The sequence below is a fragment of the Castor canadensis genome, chromosome 9, assembly GCF_047511655.1.
Source record: "Castor canadensis chromosome 9, mCasCan1.hap1v2, whole genome shotgun sequence".
Taxonomy (NCBI): Eukaryota; Metazoa; Chordata; class Mammalia; order Rodentia; family Castoridae; genus Castor; species Castor canadensis.
The window spans coordinates 10,717,957-10,735,327 of record NC_133394.1 but is presented as its reverse complement, the minus strand read 5'-3'; the positions used below and the strand labels follow the sequence as shown (position 1 = coordinate 10,735,327).

Genomic DNA, 17,371 nt, shown 5'->3' with positions numbered 1-17,371 from the left:
GTGCCCTAGGATATGGTCTATTTTGGAGAAGGTTCCATGGGCTGCTGAGAAGAATGTATATTGTGTAGAAGTTGGATGAAATGTTTTGTAGACATCAACTAGGTCCATTTGATCTATTGTATATTTTAGATGTTGGATTTCTTTATTGATTTTTTGTTTGGATGACCTATCTATTGAGGCTGAGAATTTTTAAATCAATATATCTTTCACCCTTTACCCTCCCTTAGACTATATATTGAAATACTAATATGATAAATTACAAAAAAAGATGTGCACACACTCAAAAGCAAAATATTATGTATTTAACATGTATAAAACCAAATTTATCATTATGTGATTCAAACCAACATTGATATATACTCACATTAATTTTTTCACCAACACCAAATGGAGATGCTTGAGTTTCAATTGTAAGCTTATTAATTTTTGAATAAATAAACTTTAATAAAAGAGAATTTTTAGGTGGTATTAGTACAGCAACAAAAGCTACAACTCAGGTAAAAAGAAATGATACAAAAGGGAAAGAGAAATTTGTGAAAAACACTTAGTCTTTAGGGAAAAAAAAACTTAATTCAGTTCTTCACATCAGTCACTGATCAGAAGATCAGGTCACTCTAACGCCATGACAAGCAGACATTATCAGAGCAATGTTCATCCCAGCACAGACTGAGGCAGATGGACCAACATCATGTAATTGATTGACAGGCTGGATCAGCTGGTCACCTCCCTGTAGTCATCAAAAAGCAGATTCTGGAATAGTTGCAATTGAAAGAATCAGTCATCTGGACTGAAACAGGTAGAAGGTGTGTCACCTATCCTTAGAAGGGTCAGTGTTTGCAGCTAAAAAAAAATGACCACATGTGTATCTTAGAAGCCAGAGCCAACTACAACTGCAATTCAGCAGTTCCTCAATCCGATGCTATGTACACTGGTATGGCATACAATACCTAGAGCTGATAGCTTTAGAAATCAATTCCTTCTTAACTTTGTATCTCAGCTGAAAGTCTTTTGGACTTGAGGAAGAACGTATTGGAAATCCATGAAGCAATTGACCTGAAGAACTGCATGTGGCAACTCTGAGGATCTAGGTCACAGGAGCTGAGCCCTACTGAAACTAATCACACAAATCCACCAGTACTTGAATTAATCCTCTCAAGAATCAAAGTCCTAAAATGAGAATTCTGACTGGTCTTGTTTTGGTCTTTTTTCCTCTCTACTTTGATATAGGATGACAGGGAAACTTGGTCAACAGTTCCACCAAATGGAGACATGTAAATTCCCTGCACTTGTTAGTAGAGGAAAGGATAAAGACCACTGCAAGGTAAAAACATCTGGCAGACCACTGCATTCCCAGATTTGTATGCATCAAATTCATATCTAGGTTGAGCCCAATCCCATCAGACAAGTGGGAGACTTTATTTCTTGGGGTTTCTTCACGCACAGGTATTTTGTTGTATCTCTAAAGCTTTGTGCATTGCCAGAGCACAATGAAGGGGCACTTTTGATTTTGTCCTACGACCTATCTTGATTATTTAGACTAGTGGATACTACAATTACATTGCTGCATTGTTGCATGTTTGTACAAGTGACCCTTTTCTGCTGGCAATTTATCATGTCCAACCCGGCATTTGTGTGACTACTCTTAATGAGATGCCTGTAACTCCAGCTTTCCAGCCCACAGTGCAGCCATTTTCCTGAGTCTCATCCTGTTAACCACTAAGCAAGGCAACAACCTTTAGAGGCAAACTCCTATACTAATGCACCTTCAAAGTGTCTTTTCCTTAATTTTCAACTAAAACTTTATGATGCAAGCTGAACATGCCCAGAGACATTCTATCCACCATTTTAATCTTTCAACATGTTCTTTACGACCTTGAGCTAAGAATGACCAGAAATGCATCTTTCCACCTTCTTAAATGATGAACTTACCATTAGCATGTTCAGGAATGTGCCTGCCCCTGAAGGGCTTTCTTAAATGAATATGCCCAAATAAACCCCCAGCTTCCTTTGTTTGAGGAGGGCATCACTGTGGAAATAACCCACGCTCTACTTACCACTGTGGGTAATAAATATTTCTCCACTCTTTTATGTCTTGGCCATTCTTGTTTTGGCTTTGCACTCACCAGATGCAAAGTCCTTGCACGTCTTTACAGAAGCATCTTTGTGACTCTGTCAGAGAACAATGTTCAGGACTCTTTTACTGTTAGATCTCTCAGATTGCAAACCTTGTTATGATTCAATGGAATCCTTTTGTAAAATCATTTTCTTTTTTCCCTTGTGCTGCTTCTAAATTATTCCACCCCCATAAATTCACTTAACCTTTCTGCCAATCTTACAACCCTGCTAATTGTCCTGTGAGCTTAGATTTTTTTAACAAAGGAAGTCAGGCTATTATAAAGGGTAGTAAGTTTTCTATCTAACCACTTTTCCCAGCTTTCCCCAGAGAGCTGAAGATCAAGGATCAGTTTAAATGGGACAGGAGGGAGTCGGGGGAGAGGGAGAGGGAGAAGGAAGGTTTTCAGGGGCATTGAAAAAAGAACTGATAGATTCAGGGAGAAAGTCACATAAATTAATATCTGAAAAGATTATCTAGTCACGCCAAGATCAAGGATTAACATTACTGGCAGATGGAAAATGACCTGGAATTGTTCCAGAGACAGAGCTTAGAGGCCTTACAGGGCCCTTTTACATAATCCCAGCTCAGGTCTAGAATGGCAGAATGCATCAGGGTCCTCAGCGGAGAACTGAGCATTCTTTCTGGTGGCCTTTCAGCTTTATGAAGGGTTCATGTGTATGGACAGTCCTATGGGCAAGCATGTGTGTATATACGTGTGTGCATATGTCTGGAAAGGGGCTATCTAGGAGGAAAAGAGTGACAAAGGATTTGTTGTCCGGTATTTTATGCTTTCTTTTTGAAGATCTGTGCTTATATTGTACAGTAGTAGCTAATATCATTGCATCTGTACCATGTGCCAAGTAATGTTCTGAATACCTTACCTGTTTTAATTAATCCGTTCAATCCTCCTGGCTGCCTGTCAGGTAGGTGTCACTGTAGTCCTCGTGTTACAGAGCAGGGAACTGAGGCACAAGGTCACATTAGCAGTCGAACTGGGACTTCAACCCAGAGTTCATGCTGACATGGTGTAACAGCCATGTGAACTGTGTGAAAACTGAGCTCTCATGCCTGTTTCTTCTCGAAGTCAGCCAGTGTACATTCCAGTTCCTTGAGTCATTCTGCTTGTACTGAGCACCTTTACATGTGTGGCTCTGTGCCTGGTGTTCTGGCATTGTCTGAGGAAAACCAAGTAGGAATAATGTCCTCTCTTTGCCCTGAAAGATTTGGCAATGAAAATGCTATAATAGGGAGTGTGGCAGTATTCATTTTTGTCCAATAGACATAGAAAAGGTCTATGATTCTCCATATATAATTACACTGAAATTTAACATTATTATGGAGAACACCTGGCATTCATTAGGTAAGAATTCCATGTGATCAAATATAAAGTATGAAAATGATACTAGTTATTAAGATACAGTTAACTGTGAAAATACTATGCATATTTATATATGTATACATATTCATAGATATAGTTTCTAATTCTTTTTCATCATCTATAATATACAAGTAAAAATTAATTATTCCCAGAGTCCTTTTAGTTATCTTTCAAATTTTGAATGGGCATAATAGTATATCTCCAATCGCATTTGCTGTAATTGTTGAAATGCATCAGAATCCTGGCAGAGAGGCATGAGTGCCAGCTACGCGTCCTCACCAGGCTTTCCCATTGATGGTCCCAGTTAGCTTTCTGAAGGCATTTGTCACACTGCAAGTGTGTGGTTTACAGGGTACAATATGTGCATTTCAAATGGCACGTCCAGATGTGAGTAATCAAGTTTGTAAAACCATGTGCTCGTGGGAATCAGACTGACAACGCTTCCATGCTTTTTATAGCCTACACAGATGTAGCCATTCTTCCTCAGTGCCATTCTAATTTATCTAAGAAGAAATTTAGAATAAAATAATCCCCCTTATCGCGTAATGAAAAACAATAGTGGGAAATTGGAAGACCAGCTTGTGTTTATCCACAAATAGGGAATTCTCTGGCCTCTCCTAGCTAAATCATTCCTCCTGGGGCCACTGCCCACACCGCTCTGCATCCTTCTGGAAGATTTGCATCAGACAGGCTCATCTCTCATTCCTTGCACCTACATCCTGCTCCATTGTGCAACATTTGCTGACTTCAGCCATGGGGCTCCCTACCAGGCTGGTACTGCTGCGATTGCTGCACTACAGCAGGTGGAGGCAGAAGAGAATCAGAGTGAAGGTGTCTGTAACAAGATAGAGCCTGTGGGGGAAATTGGGCTTAAAATCTAAGCACCATGAAAGCAGAAATGTTCTCTTTTTTGCCACCATATCAACAGCATCCAGAATGGTACCTGATCCATAGTCCCACAAATAACCACCAAGGGCACTTATGAAGGAACAGAATATGCTTGATCACCTAAAGCCCAGGAGATGTTTCAGAGTGCTAAAGAACTGGAAGCAGAGAAACTGAGAAATCATGGAATGGGGTGAGCCCATGAGAGGGCACGGGTGAACTGACACTGAGAAGGAAAGAAATCAAACAGGACCAAAGGCCAATCACATGCCAATCATTCATTCATTCGACATTTATGAATGTTCACTATGTGCCAGGTCTATTTCAGTTGCTACGTGAGAGTATGGAATAAAACTGATGAAACCTCTGATCTTCACAGTTTACCTTACATTGTTACATGGAGGATAGGCAATAAGTAAGATGAACAAAAGAGAGCAGGAAGGGTGACAAGAAGCATAAAAGCAGGAGGATTGGAGTTTTAGATAAGGGGATCAAGCCAAGGCTTAAAAAGAGGTTGCACCCTGCGGAAAAACTTGAAGAATGTGAGAAGTAATTCTTGTAGCTACTAGGTAAAAGAGACTTCCAGTCAAAGAAAATGACTTATGCAAAGGCCCTGAGGTGAATACTTGCCTGGCATGCATGAGGGACAGCAAGGTGGCAAGTATGGCCATTCCAGAAGGAATGAAGAGAAAAGAAGTAGAAAATACGGCTGGAGAGATAAAAGGACACCAGAGCACTAGGTGATGGGGAGTTACATCACAGCAGTGTTAAGTGATAGCATGACTTTGGCCTTTGCTCTGCAGAGAGATGAAGGCACCATAGATTGTCCCTTGCCTTCCACCTGGAAGCCATGGAACATGTTATTCTACCTTTGCTCTGCCTGGCTATCACCCTCTCATCCACAGGTTTCTGGTATGTTTTCAGAGACCTTTCCTGATGCTTCTGGCTAGGCTATTTCTCACCACTGTCAATCCCAGACATTCTCTCTCTGCCCAGCTGTTTTCCTTCAAAACATTCACCACAGATTAGAATTATATACTGTATATAATATCTGCCTATCTCACCAGGATATTAACTGCAAGAAGCAGAGACTGTGCTATTTTATTCACAATTGGACACTCAAGATACTTAGGTAATAGCCTTGAAAGGATGGGGTTGAGCTGATCAGACAATAAGAAGGCTGGGTTTTGGCAATCTCCAGTTCCAGAGGACCTAGAAGTACTCGTGTGCTTTTGGAGGACAGAAGGTGGAACAGAATGTGGCTGAAAGTTGAGTAAGAGGTGGGGATTCTGATGCTGGACCTACTTGGGCAAAGGACCAAAGAAGAGCACCCAACCCAGAGATAAAGGGAAGCGGTTCAGAAGAGGGATTGAATAAGGCTGCATGAGTCATGGAATATTTGAGGCACAGACCACATCATGGGAGATATGGCTGTCATCCAAACCCACTATCATCATCAGTGGACTCCTGCAGAATGATCAGGGTTAAGATCAGTCCCAATTAAGTGGTCACCACCCAGAGAGCCCCCCAGACCAACCACTTCACAGCTGAGACCTGTGAGAGACTCCAGGTCCTTGCATGGATTTAAGGACCCTCCCACCCACACACCACAATGAACACATAGGAAAGCTTATGTTGTCAGTGGGTGCCAATTTGGAAAGTTGAATTGGAACAGGTATACAGTGTTGAAATCTTTCTGATGGAGCTCTACTTCAAAATGACTGAATCACCTACACGAAATGAGTGTGTTAAATTGCAAGGGACTGAAGTGACTTAATGAAGTAACTTTAAGCTTTTCTCTCTGTGACTGGTGAGGCTGGTGAAGACTCATGAATATCTAGTCAGTCATACAAGGAAACCTAACTTTTTCTGCATATCCATGTTCAGGACAGATTAAGAGGATTGGAGACAGTAAGAATCCAAGAAATATCTGTTAAATGTATGAATAAATAAATCCAAATGTGTTAGTTTCCTACTTTTGTATAACAAACTTAGTGGTCTAAAACAACAAACACCCTTTTATTTTCTCACAGTTGCCATATCAGAAGACCAAGCACGGTTTAAGTGAGTCCTTTACTCCAAATCTCACCAGGTTGCAATCAAGGTGTCTGCAGGGCTGTGCTCTCCTGTGGAGACCAAGGACCTCTCCCAAACTCACTCAGGTCAGTGGTAGAATTCAGTCTTACGTGGTTGTTGCACTAAGGTCTCCTCTTCTCTGGGCGATTTTTGGCTAGGGTTGCTCTTAGCAACTAGGGATGACCTCTGCTCTTAGATTCATGACTATCTCAAAACATGGCAGCTCACTTTTCAAAGCCAAAAATCTCTCTCTTCTCACTGCTCATCTGAGGAGCTCAGGTCCACTCAGGAAAAACTCCCTTTAGAGTCACTCAAAATTTCTTCACCACTCCTTTTTAGTCTATTCCTAACAGTGATATCTCAAGATATTCATAGATTTTGTCCTCTCTCAAGAGGAGAGGATTGTGCAGAGCGTATACTGGGAGTGGGGCAGGAATCCTGGGACCAATCATAGAATTCTGCCTACTGTGTCCACTGAGTCAGTAATAGAAGACATACTACCACAACCCTCTAAACTTACAAAGTGTTTTCTACACCTCAACTGGTAATATGTTGCCCTTTGAAAATGAGGACACAAATTCTCTGACTTGTCCACACATGACCATAAAGAACCATAGCTTCTCAGGGTCTTATGCCAACATAATGATACATGTAAAACTTTCTGTCCTACTTATCCTATCAGCAGTTGTCTGACATCTTAGTTCTTGAATGAGTTTCTTTTCTTTCCAAAATGATGAACACAGGAAACTCACACCTAAGTACATAAGAATCCTCTAGCCAGATTCACGTGATAGTCCATCTAAAACCTGGGGAAATTGGTTAGGAAAGACCCTGAGTGCTAGATAACAGTCGCTAGGTGAGAGAGGATAAAGGTAAGAGGAAACAGGGAGTGTTCAGTCTCCATTTGACAGGAAAAAGCTTTGGATCCTCATCTCTGTTCTCACTCTTCCTTCTTCTGACTCCTCCCACTGCTAAATATGACAATGCCAGGCCTATCCCTATAAATATATTTTTCTATTGCTGTCATTTGAGTAGCTTACTATTTATTGCCAATTACCACACAACCCAATAACAATTATGTACACCATTAAATACATGTCAGACTAACTTTGTTATATATTATATTTAAACACTGAACTCCTCATATTTATAGATCATGGAGCATGGATATTTGATGACATCAAAAAAATTAGAGCATTTGTATGCAAAAGAGAAAGTGTCACTGAGGGACTCAGGAAGAATTTCTATGCATAAATGATTGCTCATGCCCAGTGAAAGAAGCAAACAAAAAGCAGAGCTGCAGGGTGGTTTCAAAGAGGTCAAATCCAGACTATCCAATAAATGAATTATAAAAAAAAGTTTATCTTGCAGAATTCATTTATTTTAATTATGTTCAGATAAAAAAATTTTAAATAGTTCAGGCCAATCAACTTCTTTACCTAAGCACAATTATGGAAGGATTATTCCTAGTCTATTTTCTTTCTTTCACATGAAAGATTATCATATTGGGTAACTTTGCAGCATTACATACTAAATTGCCAAAAGTTGCCAAGAACATTTGTCTGTATTTTTTTTCTCTTCACTCTTTCTTAGCATATTACATGCTTAGCATGTACAGACTTTGATTAAATTTTGTATTTTAGGAAACTTGGGGAACTTTTCGTATTACCCTTTCAAAAATACCAAGAAAACCACATTATGATTGTCTTGAATATCCGAAATCATGAAATTACTGCAGATTCCCACATTTATATAAGTAAAAAGTGCACTACAACCTGATTTAAACTGCTACATTTATTATTCTAGGAAGTGCAGTGTCTGAGAAAGGTCTCCAGAAAAAGGAAAGCAAAATCCTAGTGAGAGGTAAGCATTTGAAAATGAAAAGAATCTTTGGAAAATAACCCATATCCTGCAATATCCATAATATATGTGTGATTTGCTGATTCTGTACTGAACATTCCCTTTTTGGGAAAGTGAGAAGGAAGGGAATGTGACACCAAACAGAGAAGAAGGACAGTGTTAAGGAATGAGGAGAGTGTCACCACTAAGAATGCAGTTTGGGGCTTATACTTCAGATCTTGTTGGTACCTGTTCAAAACATCCCAAACCCCTTATGCAGTTTCTGTCACCTACAGACAGAACATTGAAAATTCTGTTATGCATTTTTATCCAGCTGGGGCAGCCATAGAACCCCTGGCCAATGAAAGATAAGGGGAGGTAAAGGAAACCAAGAGTCCTAGGAGGAACCTTTCTTACTCCTGGCTAAGAAAGAAGGAAGTGAAGCAGAAACTCTAATGCTTGCTTCCCCTGCTGCCCACTCTTGAACATGGTGTGAGCAGAGATTGTGTCAGTCCTCTGACAACCATGTGGAAAGGACCATGAGAATCACAGAAACATGGACACAGAGACCTGACATGGTGAGCCAATGAACACACATCAACAAACAACAGCTTTCAGCCTTCTTGTTATGTGAGAAAAATCATCTCCCTCCTCCGTTTGAACAGTGACAAGCCAGGCAGTGGGGCAGAATGCATTCTAACTGGATGCTCAATTATCTGGTTTAATCTGATTAATTGGCTGGTAACCAGAGGTGACAGCAAAACCAAGGAAAGTTTCTTGATTTGTTTATGCGGCTCTGTTTTGCTTCCCAGGACAGAGAATGCCATGCGTGCACTGGATAGTGGAACCTCATCTTTCTGACTGATTGAGCAAACTGTGTGAGGAATTTCACTGTATCTTGTCATCCAAAGAGGACATCTTCTGACTCAAAGTTAATTGGCACTAATTAATCTGTCTCTCTTTTCCCGGGGGCTTTGTATTGCAGAAAGATTGAGCAGCAGCCAGGGGCTCCATAGCTTATAACGTGTCTGGAGGTTAACAGGACAGAATTATTGCTGTCACCATCCAGAAGCAAAAAGAAAACAAAACTCCCAGAATTCCACTGAACTGAGTCGTGCGATAGCAATGGATTGAGGTGCCCTTTACGTGGATGTCAGCACTTGTGAAAGGACATTGCCCCAGGGGAGTAAAGACAGTATTTGTGAACAAATATATTTAGCTTTTAAAAAATGTAAAATAGTTAGAAAAAATCATTATTAAACCTTTTTAAACATTAAACCCCTTGGCAATGAAGGAAGACAAAACTATTCACCTAAACTGGTAAAGAATGATGCCAGTAGAAGGTTAACTAGAAATGAAGGCAATCACCAGCACTTTGGAGGCAGAGGCAGGAGGATTGTGATTTCAAGACCAGCTGGATCTACAAAGTGAGTTCAAGGCCAGCCTGGAATACATAATGAGACCTCATCTCAAAAAAAAAAAAAGTCAACAAATGAATGAAATGAAAAGAATCTCATAAATTCCAACATGAGAAAGTAAAGAAACAGCTACAGATCTATTCTCTTAAGAAATACTGATTGACTGTTTACCAATCAAACTAACCAATGCTGCATGGGCCAGATAAAATACCACCTGCCTTGATAAGAGTATATAGTTGAACAAAGGAGAGCTAACTTTTAATAGCTAAGAGATCTTAATACATGATATCATTTTATTCCTATGTATTTAATATGAGAACAAATAAGAAAGAAAATTTAAAGGGATCTTAACTTAAATTTAAGAGTCAAGCAAGGTTTCCTGAAGAAACCTTAAACTTGGACTTGAAGAATCATGAGCTGTTGTTCAATAGGTAGGAGGAATATACACCCCAGTCACACTCAGCTTTGTAGGAATATTTCCACTGGTGCAAAAGTATGTAATTGAACATGAAAAATATTAAGCTTCACACTAAGAAGCAGTTGTGTGCAAGTCAATTTTCCATCATTGTGACAAGATGTCTGAGATATATTAACTTATAATGAGGGAAAGTTTGCACTGGCTAATGGTTTCAGCAGTTTCCATCCATGATGGTTTAACCACATTGCATTTGAGCCTATGGTGGTATAACACAACATGGCGGAAGAGTATGGGAGAGCAAATCTGCTCATCTCATGGCAGCTGGGAAACAGAGAGAGTCAGGAAGGGGCTGGAGTCCCAATAGTCCTTTCTGGACTGGGGGGGATCCCTCATACACTGTTGGTGATAATATAAATTAGTACACCACTATGGAAAACAGTATGAAGGCTCCTCAAAAACCTAAAAACAGAACTGCCATAAAATCCAGCAATTCCTATATCATAGGGATATATCTGAAGGGATGTAGGTCATGTTACAATAAAGATACCTGCACACCCATGTTTGTTGCAGCATTGTTTATAATAGCCAAGCTATGGAAACAGCCCCGGATGCCCTCCAACTGATGAATGGAATAAGAAAATGTGGTATTTATACACAATTGAATTTTATTCAGCCACAATGAAGAATGAAATTTGTCATTACAAGGTAAATGGATGGAACCGAAGAACATCATCTTAAGTGAAGATAGCCAGGTTAAGAAAGACAAAGTTTGCATGTTTTTGCTCATATGTGGAAAATACAAATACAAGTGTTATCATATATACATATAAATATATACAGAATGTGTTTCTAAAAATAGACAGTTAAAGGAGACTAAGGAGAAGGAAAAGAAGAAAAGAATGATAAACAATGACAGACATAATAATGAAACATATCACATCTGTGTAGGAATAAGACACAATGAAACACTGAAAACTGTTAAATAATACAGGATGGAGAGTAAAGGGTGAGGAAGAGTAATGGAGGGGGTCAGACTGATTAAGGTACAATTTTTTGTGTGTGTGTGAATCACATTTTCTTACTGGGGAACTTTTTTTTTCTTTATTCATTTATCCATATGTGCATACATTGTTTGGGCCATTTCTCCCCCCTAAAGTACAATATATTATAGGTAAAATATCAAGGCAAAATCCTCACTGAACGATGAGCAGACACTTAAGCAATGAAAGACAAGAATGTAAAGAGATTGTGTGGGAGAGGGAGCGTAATGAAGAGGGCAAAGGAGGATGAATGTGGTTGACGTATTTCTACATGTGTATGAATATGGAACATTGAAACCTGTTGAAGTTATTTAAGAAGGAGAAAGGGGTAGGAGGAAGAATAATGGAGGGGATGAACCAAACTGAGAACAATATGTGTATGTATGGAAATGTCAGAACAAAACCTCCTACATAACTATGATATACTAATAAAAAATGTTTTTAAGTAAAAAGATAGGAAGTTGGAAACATAAGCCAGTGTCCCCATGAATCAGAATTGCCCTGGCCCTTGTTCATACCAGTTTAGTCTTTGGCTGCACCTACATTCTGCACCCTCCTTCTACCCCTATAACCCCAAAGAGCTCACCTTCTTAAGCTAAAGACAGCAAATAAATGACAAGTGGGCTCTCAGCTGGTGATTTTTAGCAACTGAGAAGTGACACCCACTCTTTTCCCCTAAAATTCCTTCAGAACTTGCTCTTCCTGATGCACTTCTCACATGGAAAAAAATCAAATAAAATGTAAAAGAAAATTAACTTTTTCAGATCTGAAACAGAAAGGTAACTCTTTTACCTGAAATACACAAAATGGCTTTCAACCTCAAATCAGATACAAAGGCTCCATTATACTAACACTGTTCATTCAGTTGTAAAGAAAATAGTGTCTACATGCATTTGTAAACACAAGCATGTGCACAAATATACACACATGCACACACACTGAGAAAACATTCAAAGCTTAGCCCTAATCCCATCTGAAACAACTCTAAAAAGAGAACTTCTATAACCTTCTTAAGTACCTCTATTCACTGTTAAAAATATTCTGGAATTCTAAATGAAACATAGAGGTTTTCAGTTTAGTCCCAATTAAATTGACCAGATTTGTCTGTTTTTGATATTTTGGAATGAAATATTGCCATTTCTTTTGAAAAGTATAGAGTATGCCCCTCCCAATTTAACTACCATATTTTCTATTGTACTTACTACGTATATGGCGCCATAAAAGTAAAAGATTCTTTATGCTAAATAGAGCATAAAAGTAAACAAAAACAAATAAGAAAAAAGCCCTTTGCTCTGAAGGAAGTTATCAGCAAGCACCTCCACATCTCCCCAAAGTGTCGACTGAATGAGCTGCACAGCTGAGATGACAAAGTACCAGGGCTCTTAATTTATTCTGTTCCATTAATTTCCTTCTATAACATCAGAGAAAACAAAACAAGGCCTGAGTATGAGAAATAATACACCCGGGAAAGAGAATGTCAGTGCCTGTATCTGGATGGTGAAAATTCTCTTATGGAAAAGTTGTCTTCATAAGAAAGCTTGACCAAGCAGGATAATAAAATGTCTGTTTGCATGGTTTTTCCTCTGATGTTAATATATGTTTGTACATTTCAGACTGTATGGGGAGAGTAAAAGGGGAGAGGAAAGAAGAAAGGGAAGGGAAAGGAGGAAGGAAAGGGAAAGGAGGGAGGGAGAGGAAAGGAGGGAAAGGGGAGGGAAGGGAAGCGAAGGAAAGGGAAGGGGAGGGAACGGAAGGGAACAGAGGGGAAGGGAAGGGAAGTTATGACTGTGTGGCCAGAAAATCCTGACATTTGACAGCTACTTACCAACTGGATCAATTAAGGTGAATTCCTGATCTCACTGCTCCTCAGTTTACCCTTCACCAACAATATCCATCTTATAGGATGTGGGGAATATTTGTAATATACTCTTTTACTTATCTAAGTTTTCAATTTTTTACAACAAACAAAAGAATATGTATAATGAAGATAGACACATAATCAAAAATGTACAAAAGGCACCCACTATAAAGCAAGGCTGTGAACTATCATTCTGAAAGTAACAGGTGATAAGTGATCAAGGCACCAACGGTTAGTTGAAGATAAAGGAAAACATTATAATGATGGCTTGCTCGCAATAAAAGAAAAAAGACAAAAAGACCTAACCTCTGATACAAATAAAGTCATTGTTATGATTTAGAAATGAAGTCCCCCGAAGGCAAAAAGTGTTTTGGCTTGGCTGCCAGTTGATGGGGCTTTTGGGAACTGATTGGATCATGAGTGCTCTGACTCCATCAAAGAGTTAATCCATTGATGGATTCATAATTTGATGAAATTTTTGGAAAGTGATGAAAACTTCTGGAGGTGGGACCTAGTTGAAGGAAGTTGGTTACTAGAGCCATGTTCTTGAAAGCTTTATCTTGCCCTGAGCCCCTTCCTGTCTCTCTCTGCTTCCTCTCTGCCATGAAGTGAACAGCCTGCTCTACCATATATTCCCACTACCCTGATAATTCTGTCTTACCTCAGGCTCAAAGCAATGAAGCCAGCAGATCACAGACTAAAAACCCTGAAACCATGAACCAAAATAAATCCTTCCTCTTTAACAGTTTCTCTTAGGTATTCGTCACAGTGACAAAAAGTCTGAGTAACACAGTAGTCACTGGAATATCTCAAAGCAATGAATGAGCTGGTAGAATTAACCCCTTTACTTCGAACCTTGTCTTCTATAGCATTTTGTTTCAAAGTAAGATGAATCTCCTGATTTTCTTAAATTCAACTTTTGTTCCCAGTATAATTAATGCTCAAATGAGTGTTCTTACCTTAGGACTAGAAGAAAGCAACTCCAACCCTGAAGATTCACCCAGGTGACTTGATGTCATGGCACATAGCTCACCAACAGGTGTAGGTACAGCTGACTCTTATCTATACAAGGGATAAGGTCATAGGGTAAGTCCATATATCATGAAAATCCTTTTAATCACCTGCAGAGCATAGCAAACACTTTGAGGGTAGGAAAAGTGAGTTAGTAAATCCAATTATTGGTTCCAATTTTTAACTCCATCTGCATCCACACTGTTGGCAGAGCTGCATTTCGGAGAGTGTACTTCTCTGCCCCTTGGCTTTGGGCTTGGCTGTGTAACTTGCTTTGGCTAATGAAATATGGGGAAAACAATGACTGGCACTCCAAGTCTTAAGAGATCTCTTGAGTTTCTATTTGGCCTCTAGCATCTCTACCTTCACCATACGAAGCCAAGGTTCCAGGTCATTCATGGTCCTGTGAGAGAGCTGAGGAGCAGCTCTACGCACTGACCCAACTATGAAGCAGAGAAGCAGCTGCTGCCAGCAAATTCCTGAGGCAAGAATAAAGCCCTATTGTACACCACTGAGCTTTTGTGATTCTTTTCTAATGAGAACTACTGTGACAGTAGCTAGTTAAAACATTAATCTTACATATAAGTATTAATGTATTCTATAGCACACACTAAGGAGCACATGACAAAAAACAATTTAAGTATTTTTATCTTACACTAAGCAGGGCAAGATGCTAATAAGCAAAGAGGCACCTGGGTATGATGGCACAATACTCATTGGTGAAAGCGGCATTGGGATCTGCCTAAAACCTGAGGACAATTCTTGACTTTAAAATATGGGAGAGGGCAGGGGAAATTTGCACTATTAAATTAACTAGCTACAGAATGAAGCTTTTCAACTAGTAAACTGAAATTCAGCTCAGTTCTTTTTTTCTTTTTTCTTTTTTTGCAGTACTGGGGCTAGAACTCAGGACCTATACCTTGAGTCACTACACCAGTCCCCCCTCCCCACTTTTCAGTGGGTTTTTAAAGATAGGGTCTCATGAACTATTTGCCCAGGCTGGCTTCAAACCTCGACCCTCCTGATCTCTACCTCCTAAGTAGCTAGGATTACAGGCGTCAGCCACAGGCACTGGCCAGTTCTTTTGATTATATACAAATTGTCTTTGAATTGGGTTGTGGACACACTGTAGTAGATTTAATTTAAGGTGTAGTAGAGACCTCAAACCCAGCATACATCCTTAGAGTCAGAGCTCTTATGCAGCCCACGGAGAAAACCAGGACCAACTAAGGGAATAGATTCAATTCCTCTGTTCTGTGCTTGCTTGCCAGTAAGAATTCTACTTTTTCCTCTCTCTCTTTCTCCCTGTCACATGCACACACTAAACACGCTTTATTGAATTCACAGATAAAGATAATCCACTATGAGGCGCAGTTCTCACACAGGCCGCTGTGAAGGTAACCTCTCTGAAGAGGTGTTATTGCTTTTGGAAAGTACACTGGAAAGTATGAGAAAATCCAGAGTCAAGTCCTGGTTCTGCTATGTGCTGAAGCTCTCCCTAGACCCAACTGGTGTACTGTTGAGGAACAGGAGACTTTGTCTTCTAAGCCTCCTTCCCACAAGCCAGTCAATACTGCTTTATGCTAGAAGCTTCCTAAGCAGATGGTGAATATACTTATCACAACATTTACGTGACTGTACTGAAATTACATTTGTGCACAGGTTTTCTCCTCCTGCAGGCCAGGTTCTCTGAAGGATTATCTCTTATTCTTTTTGTTCTCAACTTCTACCACACTGTTTGGTACCTAATATGCATAAGTAAGTGTTATGGACCAAAAATCAGTCAGTGCGTTGTATCTTAGATACGAACATCTCCATGTGGGTAAGGGAAGTCAAAGTGGAAGACACTGCTGTCCTTTTGACAGCCCACCCATTGCCATTAGGTTCTTCCAAGAGTAAAGGTTTGATTGTTTTCTGGAACACTGTGCAGCCGGTAGACATATGTCATCCGCCATTTGCTTCTGGAGGCCATTTCCAAAATGAGATTGTTTACTGACTGCTGTACTATCCCTAAATAGAAGCCTACCCAAGACTTCCACTGTAGTGAAGGCACAATTTCAGAAATCAAAATAAAAGCTATGACCCTTCTTAGGAAAAATAATCAGTCATTTTGACAGCCTTAATGATAGATTTTTCTTTTCAGGGACAGAAAAAAATTCTAATAGATTTTACTTTCTCAAGCAGATAAAAAGAGCTATCTCACAAAAATAGAAATGTAAGTTAATAGAGTTGCTTTTGTTATTATTTTTACAATCTTTGTGTAAAAATGGATTTTGACAACTCTGCTCATCTAGACGCAACCTTCAGCCATTCAAGCACTACATGGAGATTCATGTCACAATAAAAAAAATCATGTACAGGTGCCCCAGCCATGGATCAAATGTTATCTGAATGATCAAGTTCCTCTAAATACGGAGAAATTACAGACTACTTGGTCCAAATCACAGTCATCAATATGATGCCATCTGATTTATAACTGTTACAAATATTCATAATAATGGAATATATTGTTTAACACAGGAAGCCTGATAAGGGTCGTTAACTCTAAATTTGTTCAATAGCTACATTTCTTTTCATTTGCAGACTCATGGTTCTGTAGTTCTGTAACATTAGCTTAATTACATGATCAGTGAACCATCCCTAAATCTAAAATCCTGTTTAGTTTAATGCAAGATAAACACTAGTGTTGGGATTCTTCTTTCTGAATTGCTCTTCTGAACAAATCCACCCATTTCCTGTGCTTTTCTTCTTGGGATTTCTAGAGTACAGCACATATGAGAATTGTGAAGTCACACGATTATAGGAGAAGACCTTTGAAATCAAGATTAGAAAAAAATGTCTTAAATGACACATGACTATCCAAGACTTCATTATTTTAGTGTAAAATAACAGAATTTTAAATACCTTTACAAATGTCAAAAAATGAATGGTAAATATTTCCACAAAAGACTATGTCTAAAAGCTGAAAGTAAGTATAAGAATAAATAATTACAGAATTAAATTTAATATCTTAGCTGAAACCTGAATAGATCATGCAAAGGAAAATTAATCCCATACCAGATATCATTCTTCAAATAAACATTAACTTTTTATTGTGATTCTTGAATTTTTTCTTGCTTCTCTGTGGACAAATATTTGTTTCTCCTTCCTAAGTGAAATACTCTGATTCCTTACCAAATTATAACCATTAAAATGTTTAGGAAATACTATTTGTTGATAATTAATTTTTTACTGAATATTTTCCATGAGTTGATAGATTTTAGGTTACTTGTAAAGTTCTTAAGCTATTCTAAATGAAGTTATGTACTTTAATATTTATACAGCTATATAAG

General features: G+C 39.0%; 1 long non-coding RNA gene across 1 annotated transcript; it reads right to left on the bottom strand.

Moving 5' to 3' along the window:
* Positions 1–391: 391 nt before the first annotated feature.
* LOC141410716 (uncharacterized) lies at positions 392–14,057 on the bottom strand. The gene is made up of 4 exons (XR_012435505.1): positions 13,988–14,057; positions 2,998–3,330; positions 2,055–2,169; positions 392–750 (listed from the first exon to the last, which is right to left on the bottom strand). It is a non-coding gene; the product is annotated as an uncharacterized lncRNA (long non-coding RNA).
* Positions 14,058–17,371: the final 3,314 nt, after the last annotated feature.